General features: G+C 47.0%; 1 non-coding gene across 1 annotated transcript; it reads right to left on the reverse strand.

Moving 5' to 3' along the window:
- Positions 1-3598: 3598 nt before the first annotated feature.
- trnag-ucc (transfer RNA glycine (anticodon UCC)) lies at positions 3599-3670 on the reverse strand. The gene has a single exon. It is a non-coding gene; the product is annotated as a tRNA-Gly (tRNA).
- Between the last annotated feature and the right edge of the window lie 9776 nt (positions 3671-13446).

Below are 13446 nucleotides of genomic sequence, written 5' to 3' on the forward strand. Positions count from 1 at the left end.
GATACACAAATTACTAAAAGTAACGACCCAGGTTAATCAGGTCATGAAAAGACAAATCCAACACTATGATTCATTTCTAGAGGGATAGAGTTGAAAAGCAAAGAAGTTATGTTAAACTTGTATAGAACCTTGTTTAGACCAGACTTGGAATACTGCGAACAGGTCTCGTCTCCATATTATAGACATCGGGGCATTGGAGAAGGTGCAAACAAGATTCACAAGGATGATACCAGAAATGAGAGGATATTCTTATCAGGAAAGACTGAACAGACTGGGTCTCGTTTCAGAATAAAAGAGAAGGCTGAGGGTTGATCTGATCGAGGTTTTTAAGATAATGATAGGGTTTGTTCGGATAGATGTAGAGAAAATGTTTACACTTGTGGGGAGTCCAAAACTTCAGGTAATAAATATAAAATATTCACTAATAAATCAAATAGGGAATTCAGGAGAAATTGCTTTACCCAGAGAGTGGTTAGAATGTGGAACTTGCAACTACGAGGTTGTATCTGAGGCAAATAACAGAGGGACATTTAAGGGGAAGATAGATCAGCACATGAGGGAGAAAGGAATAGAAGGATATGCCGATAGGGTTAGATGAAGTAAGGAAGGAGGAGGCTCATGAGCAGCATAAACGCCGGCATAGACTTGTTGGGCCGAATGGCCTGTTTCTGTGCTGTAGGTTCAATGTAACTCGATGTAAAGGCTCCTTTCAGAGCCACCCTCTGTATCTGTGAAAGGGCTGGTTACTGTCTGAAGGGAGACGCTGATATCACGCTACCAGTGTGGCTCTGAGCTGCTTTTGTCTCGTTGTGGAGGAGATGAGATATTAATGGGACTGGAGTCGGGGCAGTGACCACAGTCCGGCACTTTAAACGGTGACTTTTTGACCCCAGCCCACACATCACCAGATTTCTTGTATTTATTTAAACTGCTTGCCATGCTGGGCTCGTAAAGAATCACCAGAACTGCTTGACTAACCTTTCTACATCTGTGGAATTCAGCGCTTCGCTCCATTTCTGTTCTATTTTGTTGGATTATTTACATAACGCATCAAACTCACTGGGGAATCACTGAAATGTAACTCTGTACAGAAACAAATAACAGTGAATTGCCTGGTGCCCAGTAGATCAGGAACATTACTCGCCTTTCGTCCTGTTATCGAATAAACCGTGTTTAGAGTCCACCGACCCGCTTTGGTTCCATATGGGGGATGAAACAGAGAAATCGGGAGGGGAGGAGACAGTCAGAGTGACAGAGCGGAGAGCGGCCTCTGATCTTCCAGCTGCATCTCCAGTTCTCTCGATCCGACAGTTTCAAACCGTTTATCGATAATGGAACCGAACCTCAGCGCTCCGCACAAACCCTGACAGACCCAGGCTTCATATTCAAGAGTTCCCAAAACCCGAAGCTTTCAAATAAGCCCCGTTACAATGAAAAATCGTTAATATTCCTGCCTAAATACAGTCCATTCAATAACAAGTCAACTCGGCTCCTCCATTTCAGTCTGTTTCCCTGTTCTATCTCCCCACACATCCCCTCCCAGACGGGTTCAGCGTTTTACAAACACCTTAATCCAGCTTATTTGGAGAATCTCATGTGTTGGGGTTTGAGTTATGACGCGGAGATTCTCCGCCAGTGTTACCGTCTCACAGAGACTCTCGCCCTGAATCTGTGAAAAGATTATGACCATGAACTGGGACTGGAGCCGAACACATCCCCAGTTACAGTGAGGCCCGGCCCGGACATCTCATTCTCTCTATTTTATATCAGACAGTATCCCACTTTCATGTCCAGCAATAGAGAGAGAGAGACAGTATCAGTCTTACACTCCCTATCTGTGTCCAAATCACGCTCAATAGCAGTATCCACCTTCATATACAGCACCAGAGAGAGAGAGAGGGAGGCAGACACGGTGAGAGAGACAGAGAGAGCGGTGAGACACAGTGACAGACAGACGTTAACAGTATTAGTTCCAGACTGACCGGTAAAGTGCCGTTTATCCAGAAAGATCGCGTTGGAGAGACAGAAGATGCCATCTCATCTCTCACTGATATTGTACAAGGATCAGAAACACTATTAATCCCACACTCAGGGACAGTACAGAGAGGGACAGAAACAATGGGCCACATTTAACCCTCTAATGCCTGTTGTACTATCTGCAGTTTTACAGCTCAGGGCTGTTCGATATTACTCTCAGTGATCTACAGTTTCACTCCGGTTAAATTAATCTGCGACTGTTGCTGCCTGATATTAACCCTACACGGTCCCAGCAAATACACCGACTCCCACTTTCCTCCCATGTTTCTCCAGGATTGGTTTGAGAAATCCTCTCTCAGTCACACATTATAGGGGCCATTAATGAAGAGAATCATTTGGCTGATTTCATAGCCGCTCACTTTATCTCTGAAAGGCTCTTCACCATGAAAAGACCCCGAGAGAAACAGCAGGGATGGAAACATGTAGTTTAATAGTTGGAGATTGTAAAGTCAGTCTGGATTCCAGCGTTAGGCACTGGTGGAATCCCATCTGTTTCCCATTCTGGTGCCTGTTCCTGCACTGCCTGTGGACCCCATTCCCTCTGACCTCTCCCCCAGCCCCACTTCCTTTGCTCAGACTCGGAAAAATTCCACTTGGGGAAAGTTTCCATCGATTTTTGGATTGGGAATTGTGGGCGCCATTCCCTCAGTGAGCGGAAGAAGATGGTTTAAAACTGCCGGGAATGGAGAGATCACGGCCACCGGCGGAAGGGAGCAAAGAGCAGCCTCGTTTCAGCAGCTCATCGCTTCGGGACCGTGTCCGCAGATGGGCTCAGAGATCGGCATTGAGTCGGGGGGAAGTTCGGGGGGAGTCCGGGGGATGTTTCTAAGAGGCGGAGTGGATCAGGAACTGGTCCCTGAACATGGAGTGAGAGGGGGAAGGGAGAGGTCATTCTCGGGCTGTGTGTGGACAGGGTGTGTCCAGGGGAAGCGAGAGAGAATGGGAAGAACCTGCTATTAAAATCATTGCTGCTTTCTCTCCCCAAACCAGTTGTGAATATAAATCAACGACTGAGCATCCACAGCCCTCTGGGGTGCAGAGAATTCCAAAGATTCACGATCCTTTGAGTGAAGAAATGTTTCCTCATGTCGGTCCTAAATGGCCGACCGCTTATCTTGAGACTATGAGCTCGAGTTCTTGACTCTCCAGCCAGGGGAATCAGACTCTCAGCATCTACCCTGTCAAGCCGTCTAAGAATTTTATACATTTCAATGCGATCACCTCTCATTCTTCTAAACTCCACCGAATATTAGCCAATTTTACACAATATCTCCTCGTACTCCAATTGCAGCAAGACCTCCTTACTCTTATATTACAACACCCTTACAATAAAGGCTAACATATCATTTCCCTTCCTCACTCTCATTCGACCCTTGGTAACTCAATATTTCCAGCATGTTTTTCCTCTTTTCCTTCTGTCGGGAAAAGAAATGAAGGTTGAAAACATTTGACTATAATTACACCCGATGATGTTTCGGAAACAATATCTAACTGAACTGCATCAAATTCGATTGCAAACTTCAGAGTTTCTGATGGAAATAAACCAATAAGAACACTTCATTGCGATGGCCGGGCGTCGAACCCGGACCAACTGCTTGGAAGGCAGCTATGCTCACCACTATACCACCATCGCTGAAAATAATCGAAAATACAATATTTCCCAAACATCAGATCCTGAACAGACACTGCAGGCTGTTGGAATTTGTTCTTCATTTTAACTGGTTTCTGACGGATCCTTTCTCGCTCTGTTGCAGTTCCCGTTTCCGCCCAGTCGATTTCGCTAACCCCCAATCAATGGAAATTCCACACCAGCCAGTAATTCTCCACCTTACATCGGACTGCAGAGATAGTCGATACCTGCAATACTTGACCAGCTGGAAATACATTTTACCACAGCTCACATCAGCCATTGAGTAAAGCTAAATACTTCCATTAAATCATGACAGAGACCTGACGACGAACTGGGCAGGAATGGCAGCTTAATATTCAAGTCTATAAGATCTTTAGAAAGGACAGGGAAATAGGGAAAGGAGGAGGATCAGCAATATTACTAATGGTCAATATTACAGCAGTTCAAAGATAGAATATCTGTGAGGGTGAGCGGGCAATGTAGACACTCTGAGAGAGACCCATCACAAGTGCCCCCACTGTACTCCTCCAGAAGGTATAAGAAGGGCGAGTGCGGGAGGATTTCTTCATTCTTTGTGAAAGTGTTTGTGAGATTGTGGAAATGTCTGGAAGAGGAAAAACCGGCGGTAAAGCTCTGTCCAAGGCCAAGTCTCGCTCATCCCGGGGCGGACTGCAGTTCCCTGTTAGCCGTGTTCACAGGCTCCTGCGAAAGGGGAACTATGCTGAACATGTGCTTGCCGGAGCCCCGGTCTATCTGACCGCTGTGCATCGAGTATCTGACGGCTGAAATCCTCGAGCTGGCCGGTAACGCGGCCCGGGACAACAAGAAGACCCGCATCATCCCCAGACACCTGCAGCTGGCCATCCGTAACGACGAGGAGCTCAACAAGCTGCTGGGACGGGTGACCATCGCTCAGGGTGTTGTCTGAAATCCAGGCCGTGCTGCTGCCGAAGAAAACCAGCATTGTGAGCTCCAAGAGCAAGTTAACCGGCCAAGGCTTAATCTGATAACCCAAAGGACAGGACCAACCTTATTGAAATCTTTGAAGAAGGAACAGAAAGTGTAGACAAGTTTAATGCAGTAGATGTGATATACTTGGATTTTCCGAAGGCCTTCTATAATGTACCACATTGTAGACTCATGGCTAAGTTCAGAGCACGTGGAGTGAGGGTCAGGTGGCAGAATGGATAAGAAGTTGGCTGCAAAACTGAAAGCCGAGAATAGAGGTTAAGGGTCGCTACTCAGACTGGCAAAAGGTGGGAAGTGCAGTTCCAGTTGCTGGGACCACTGTTCTTCACAATTTACATTAACGATTTGGATTCGGGAATCGGAAGTACAATTCCAAAATTTGTGGACGACACGAAATTGGGGGATTTAGTTAATACAAAGGAAGAATGCATCAAAATGCAAGAGGACATTAATAAACTTGCAGAATGAACAATCAGGAGGTCACACACTGCTTGGATAATAAGAGTCTAAACGGGATAGTGGAGCAAAGGGATCTAGTGGTACAGATACACAAATTACCAAAAGTAGCGACCCAGGTTAATCAGGTCATAAAAAGACAAATCAAACACTAGGATTCATTTCTAGAGGGATAGAGTTGAAAAGCAAAGAAGTTATGTTAAACTTGTATAGAACCTTGTTTAGACCAGACTTGGAATTATGCGAACAGGTCTCGTCTCCATATTATAGACATAGGGGCATTGGAGAAGGTGCAAACAAGATTCACAAGGATGATACCAGAAATGAGAGGATATTCTTATCAGGAAAGACTGAACAGACTGGGTCTCGTTTCACTCGAAAAGAGAAGGCTGAGGGTTGATCTGATCGAGGTTTTTAAGATAATGATAGGGTCTGTTAGGATAGATGTAGAGAAAATGTTTCCACTTGTGGGGAGTCCAAAACTTCAGGTAATAAATATAAAATAGTCGCTAATAAATCAAATAGGGAATTCAGGAGAAATTGCTTTACCCAGAGAGTGGTTGGAATGTGGAACTTGCAACTATGATGAGTAGCTGAGGCAAATAACAGAGAGGCATTTAAGGGGAAGATAGATCAGCACATGAGGGAGAAAGGAACAGAAGGATATGCCGATAGGGTTAGATTAAGTAAGGAAGGAGGAGGCTCATGAGCAGCAGAAACGCCGGCATAGACTAGTTGGGCCGAATGGCCTGTTTCTGTGCTGTAGTTTCAATGTAACTCGATGTAAAGGCTCCTTTCAGAGCCACCCTCTGTATCTGTGAAAGGGCTGGTTACTGTCTGAAGGGAGACGCTGATATCATGCTACCATTGTGGCTTTGAGCTGCTTTTGTCTCGTTGTGGACGAGATGAGGTATTAATGGGACTGGAGTCGGGGCAGTGACCACAGTCCGGTATTTTAAACGGTGACTGACATACCCCAGCCCACACATCACCAGATTTCTTGTATTTATTTAAACTACTTGCCATGCTGGGCTCGTAAAGATTCACCAGAACTGCTCGACTAACCTTTCTACATCTGTGGAATTCAGCGCTTCGCTCCGTTTCTGTTCTATTTTGTTGGATTATTTACAGAACGCATCAAACTCACTGGGGAATCACTGAAATGTAACTCTGTACAGAAACAAATAACAGTGAATTGCCTGGTGCCCAGGAGATCAGGAACATTACTCGCCTTTCGTCCTGTTAACGAGTAAACCGTGTTTAGAGTCCACCGACCCGCTTTGGTTCCATATGGGGGATTAAACAGAGAAATCGGGAGGGGAGGAGACAGTCAGAGTGAAAGAGCGGAGAGCGGCCTCTGATCTTCCAACTCCACCTCTAGTTCTCTCCATCCGACAGTTTCAAACCGTTTATCGATAATAGAACCGAACCTCAGCGCTCCGCACAAACCCTGAAAGACCCAGGCTTCATATTCAAGGGTTCCCAAAACCCGAAGCTTTCAAATAAGCCCCGTTACAATGAGAAATCGTTAATATTCCTGCCTAAATACAGTCCATTCAATAACAAGTCAACTCGGCTCCTCCATTTCAGTCTGTTTCCCTGTTCTATCTCCCCACACATCCCCTCCCAGACGGGTTCAGCGTTTTACAAACACCTTAATCCAGCTTATTTGGAGAATCTCGTGTGTTGGGTTTGAGTTATGTCGCGGAGTTTCTCCGCCAGTGTTACCGTCTCACAGAGACTCTCGCCCTGAAACTGTGAAAAGATTATGACCATGAACTGGGACTGGAGCCGAACACATCCCCAGTTACAGTGAGGCCCGGCCCGGACATCTCATTCTCTCTATTTTATATCAGACAGTATCCCACTTTCATGTCCAGCAATAGAGAGAGAGAGAGAGACAGTATCAGTCTTACACTCCCTATCTGTGTCCAAATCACGCTCAATAGCAGTATCCACCTTCATATACAGCACCAGAGAGAGAGAGGGAGGCAGACACGGTGAGAGAGACAGAGAGAGCGGTGAGACACAGTGACAGACAGACGTTAACAGTATTAGTTCCAGACTGACCGGTAAAGTGCCGTTTTATCCAGAAAGATCGCGTTGGAGAGACAGAAGATGCAATCCCATCTCTCCCTGATATTGTACAAGGGTCAGAAACACTATTAATCCCACACTCAGGGACAGTACAGAGAGGGACAGAAACAATGGGCCACATTTAACCCTCTAATGCCTGTTGTACTATCTGCAGTTTTACAGCTCAGGGCTGTTCGATATTACTCTCAGTGACCTACAGTTTCACTCCGGTTAAATTAATCTGCGACTGTTGCTGCCTGATATTAACCCTACACGGTCCCATCAAATACACCGACTCCCACTTTCCTCCCATGTTTCTCCAGGATTGGTTTGAGAAATCCTCTCTCAGTCACACATTATAGGGGCCATTAATGAAGAGAATCCATTGGCTGATTTCACAGCCGCTCACTTTATCTCTGAAAGGCTCTTTACCATCAAAAGACCCCGAGAGAAACAGCAGGGATGGAAACATCTAGTTTAATAGTTGGAGATTGTAAAGTCAGTCTGGATTCCAGCGTTGGGCACTGGTGGAATCCCATCTGTTTCCCATTCTGGTACCTGTTCCTGCACTGCCTGTGGACCCCGTTCCCTCTGACCTTTCCCCCAGCCCCACTTCCTTTGCTCAGACTTCGAAAAATTCCAATTGGGGAAAGTTTCCATCGATTTTTGGATTGGGAATTGTGGGCGCCATTCCCTCAGTGAGCGGAAGAAGATGGTTTAAAACAGCCGGGAATGGAGAGATCACGGCCCCCGGGGGAAGGGAGCAAAGAGCAGCCTCGTTACAACAGATCATCGCTTCGGGACCGTGTCCGCAGATGGGCTCAGAGATCGGCATTGAGTCCGGGGGAAGTTCAGGGGGAGTCCGGGGGGCTGATTGTAAGAGGCGGAGTGGATCAGGAACTGGTCCCGGAACATGGAGTGAGAGGTGGGAAGGGAGAGGTCATTCTCGGGCTGTGTGTGGACAGGGTGTGTCTAAGGGAAGGGAGAGAGAATGGGAAGAACCTGCTATTAAAATCATTGCTGCTTTCTCTACCCAAACCAGTAATGAATGGCCCTGGTTTAGTTCCAGCCTCACCCTATTTATTGTGATTGGACAGTGAAGAGTGGAAACAGAGCCGGACAGTAAGGATGTGGGGAGTTATACAAAGAGCATCTATTGCAGGCATCAGGTGAGAAATGTGAAGGTCACATTTTAAACAGCGGCTGTTTGGTTTCGGTTGAACGGTTAGTCCCATGGGAGAGGAGATTAGAAACCTGACCAGTACAAAGGTCCATGCCCCATCGGGTAGTCCCATTCATGGATCAGTGCAGGGGTTGGGCCGTGTCTGGATGTCATTAAATTGTTGTAAAACAGCCCAACACACCTGGTATGCAGAAGCTGAGTGCTGAAGTACTGCAGTGGAGTCAGACACTGACACTGTTTGTATCACTGGATTTCATTTGTGGATATTCAAAATGATCATGAACATAGATATTAAACTGATCACTTCTGTATTTTCTACCTCACATGTTCCTGAGTAACAAGAGATAATTTTCTTTCTACAGGCAAACCCTTGAACGATCCAGAATAAATGTGATGCTTCCTCCACCCGAGGCAGAAGGAACAGTACAGCCAGCTCCTTCTCACACACAGTAAGTATATTATCACTCACAGAGCACAGAGACACAGACAGCTCATCAGTTCCACAGTCTCAGACAGCAGAAGTAGTCAGTCCCACACTGATCACAATTTCCAGAGACACATTTTCAATCCAACAGTCAAGCAGAGCAGGTGAGGCAGACTCTGTTCCATTTCCCCCTAACTCAGTCCCGCTGACAGGTAGATACAAAAATCCCAGTCCAAAATCACACGCTCAGAGTGAAAGGCACTGTGTCAATCTCACAATAGAGCAACATTAGCTACGAATTAAATACCAGATAGAAATCACACATGGTACCCGATTCAAAGGTACAGAATGAATCCCAATAATGTACCCCGAGATTCAAACTGAATACTGGCCCAGAACTCTCAGACACATGACTTTAATACATGCAATATCCATTCGAAATGTGTATCATATGACACAAATTGCACAAAAGTCCAAAACTCAGGTAGAGTATCAGAGTGAGAAATATTGAAAGATAGTAAACCAGAGAAAGAAATTAGATATCTGTTCAGAATGTACTCGTAGAATGAGATTTAAAGATAGAGTATCAATTCTTTTAGTGCAGACTGAGATACACATTATATACCAGTCCAAAAATCTCATACACAAAGAGCAGGACAAATCCAATCCGGCCAATTACCGCCCGATCAGTCTGCTCTCAATCATCAGCAAAGTGATGGAAGGTGTCGTCGACAGTGCTATCAAGTGACACTTACTCACCAATAACCTGCTCACCGATGCTCAGTTTGGGTTCCGCCAGGACCACTCGGCTCCAGACCACATTACAGCCTTGGTCCAAACATGGACAAAAGAGCTGAAATCCAGAGGTGAGGTGAGAGTGACTGCCCTTGACATCAAGGCAGCATTTGTCCGAGTGTGGCACCAAGGAACCCGAGTAAAATTGAAGTCAATGGGAGTCAGGGGGAAAACTCTCCAGTGACTGGTGTCATACCTAGCACAAAGGAAGATGGTAGTGGTTGTTGGAGGCCAATCATCTCGACCCAGGACATTGCTGCAGGAGTTCCTCAGGGCAGTGTCCTCGGCCCAACCATCTTCAGCTGCTTCATCAATGACCTTCCCTCCATCATAAGGTCAGAAATGGGGATGTTCGCTGAAGATTGCACAGTGTTCAGTTCCCGTCGCAACCCCTCAAATAATGAAGCAGTCCGAGCCCGCATGCAGCAAGACCTGGACAACATCCAGGCTTGGGCTCATCAGTGGCAAGTAACATTCGCGCCAGATAAGTGCCAGGCAATGACCATCTCCAACAAGAGAGAGTCTAACCACCTCTCCTTGAAATTCAACGGCATTACCATCGCCGAATCCCCCACCATCAACATCCTGGGGGTCACCATTGACCAGAAACTTAACTGGACCAGCCATATAAATACTATGGCTACGAGAGCAGGTCAGAGGCTGGGTATTCTGCGTCGAGTGACTCACCTCCTGACTCCCCAAAGCCATTCCACCATCTACAATGCACAAGTCAGGAGTGTGATGGAATACTCTCCACTTGCTTGGATGAGTGCATCTCCAAAACACTCAAGAAGCTCGACATCATCCAAGATAAAGCAGCCCGCTTGATTGGCACCCCATCCACCACCCTAAACATTCACTCCATTCACCATCGGCGCACTGTGGCTGCAGTGTGTACCATCCACAGGATGCATTGCAGCAACTCGCCAAGGCTTCTTCAACAGCACCTCCCAAACCCACGAACTCTACCTCCTGGAAGGACAAGAGCAGCAGGTACATGGGAACAACACCACCTGCACGTTCCCCTCCAAGTCACACACCATCCCGACTTGGAAATATATCGCCGTTCCTTCATCGTCGCTGGGTCAAACTCCTGAAACTCCCAAACTAATAGCACTGTGGGAGTGAGAACTTTCACCACACGGACTGCAGCGGTTCAAGAAGGCGGCTCACCACCATTTTCTCAAGGGCAATTAGAGATGGGCAATAAATGCTGGCCTTTCCAGCGACGCCCACATCCCACGAACGAATACAAAAAAAATAATTCACAGTCCGCCTTTTGTTTAATAACCATTCCCAAGGGGATTCACAGTGAAGTGAAAGGAGTAAGAAGATATCAGGAGGACTGGTGAAAACCTTGGTCAAAGAGTGGGATTAAGGAGGGTGTAAAAGGAGGAGAAGTAAATGGAGTGTCGGAGGGGATAAGATTGGTTTTCAAGTGTAGAATTTCGATGTCTGAAGGATAAAAATGGACCCTCAGCTAAAGAATGAGATATTAGGAGGGATGACAAAAGCTTGAAGCAAGAAATAGGTTTCATGAAAGGTCTGAAAGAAGGAAAGAACTTGCCTTCATATAGCGCCTTTCAAGGCCTCAGGACGTCCCAAAACAGGCAATGAAGAACATTGTGAAGTGTATTCACTGTAGTAATGTAGGAAACGTGACAGCCAATTGGCACAAATCAACATCCCACATACTGCAATGAGATAAATGGCCAGAAAAGCAGTTCCAGTAATGTTGGTTGAGGGATAAATATTTGCCAGGACACCGGAAAGAACTCCCCTGCACTTTTTCGAATATTGCTATGGGAACTTTTACATCTACCTGAGAGGGTAGATGGGCCCTCGATTTAACGTATCCTACTGTTGGCACCTCCGACAGTACAGCACTCCCACAGTACTGCCCCTCCAACAGTACCGAGCTCCCGCAGCACTGACCATCCAACAGAGTGCCTCTCCCTCAGTACTGACCACCCGACAGTGCAACACTTCCTCAGTACTGACTCTCCGACAGTGCAAAACTCCCTCAGTACTGAGCCTCCGATAGTGTAGCACTCCTTCAGTACTAACCCTCCGACAGTGCAGCACTCCCTCAGTACTAACCCTCCGACAGTGCAGCACTCCTTCAGTACTAACCCTCCGACAGTGCAGCACTCCCTCAGTACTAACCCTCCGACAGTGTCGCACTCCCTCAGTACTGATCCTCAACAGTACTGAGTTCCGGCAGCACTGACCATCCAACAGAGTGCCAGTCCCTCAGTACTGACTCTCCGACAGTGCAGCACTTCCTTAGTACTTACTATCCGACAGTGCAAAACTCCCTCAGTACTGACCCTCCGACAGTGCAGTACTTCCTTCGTACTGACTCTCCGACAGTGCAGCACTCCCTCAGTACTGACCCTCCGACAGTGTAACACTCCCTCAGTACTGACTCTCCCCACAGTTCAAAACTCCCACATTACTGACCCTCCGACAATGCAGCACTCCCTCAGTCCTGACCATCCGACATTGCAACATTCCCTCGGTACTGACTGCCCGACAATGCAGCACTCCTTCAGTACTGAGCCTCTGACATTATTACACTCCCTCAGTCGTGACTTTCCGACAGTGCACCACGACCTCACTACTAACCTGCACTGCAGTGTCAGCCTGGATTATGTGTTCAAGTCTCTGGAATTGGACTTCAATGCACAGCTTTCTAACTCACAGATGAGACTGCTACCAATGATCCACGTCTGACACCTGAAAGGAGGAGAGGGAGATGGAGGGGCTTCGGGAGGGCATTCAGGAGCGTGGCCATGGCTGAAGGCACGGCTGTCAAAAATAGGACAAATGGACTGCGGATGCACAAGTGGCCAGAGGTGGAGGAGTAGAGTGTTTGGGAGGGGCTGTCGGACTGGAGAGTTTACAGAGATAGGGAGGGGTGAGACTCTGATTCAATTAAGTGTAAGAAAGAATAAACATAAATTGCAGGCTTAGGAGACTGGAATACAATGCAGGTCAGTAAGGGCTTCGGTGGGTGGTGAGCAACTCACCAATCAAAAAGCCAGGGATGGGGATGGAATCCTTGGCAAGGATGTGGAGATTTTGGGGCCAAAGGTCATGACTTCCTAATTTTTAACTGGAGGAACTGGTGGCTCATCTAAAACAGAATGTGGACCTAACAACACAAAGATATTGGAAGGGTCAAGAGAGGCCGTGGTTTTGTCAGCGTCCATCTGAAAGCCGGTCCATGTCTGTGGACCATGTCACCAAAGGGCAGCATGTCGATGAGGAAGAGGAGTGAGCCAAGGATTGAACCTTTAGAAACATCAGAGATAACGGTGATAGGGTTGGAAGAGAAGCTTCTCCTGGTTCTGATCAGATAGGTGAGTGGAACCAAGTGAGGGCAGTCCCAGCAAAAGCGGTCAGTGTCCGATGGATGAAGACGTGACGGGTGAATTTGCTGTCGGTATGGAGACGGGGAGTGTTGGGCCATGGAGGAATTTAATCCCAAGGATGAGAATTTTAAATTTAAGTGATATGGAATTGGGAGCCAGTGAGGGTCAGTGAGGCCGAGTAGGACCTGGTGCTGGTTGGACACGCACTATAGGGATTTGGACGATTTCACGTTTATGGAAGGTGGAGGTTGGGTGGCCAGCCAGGAGTGCATTCGAGGAATGGAGTCTGAAGGGGACAGAGGCATTGATGAGGGTTTCAATGGCAATGGGCTGAGGAAGGAATGGAGGCTGGTGAGGGAATCATGTGGCCTTTGTGATGGAGGTCAAATCGGGTCATGAGCTCAGCTGGGTGTTACAAGGGGCCAATTTTCCTGGAACCGTTTACCATTCAGAATAAACGGGTAAACATCTGCAGTAAAATAGCGGAGAGAGGAATGTC

This window comes from Heptranchias perlo, unplaced genomic scaffold, assembly GCF_035084215.1.
Source record: "Heptranchias perlo isolate sHepPer1 unplaced genomic scaffold, sHepPer1.hap1 HAP1_SCAFFOLD_55, whole genome shotgun sequence".
Taxonomy (NCBI): domain Eukaryota; kingdom Metazoa; phylum Chordata; class Chondrichthyes; order Hexanchiformes; family Hexanchidae; genus Heptranchias; species Heptranchias perlo.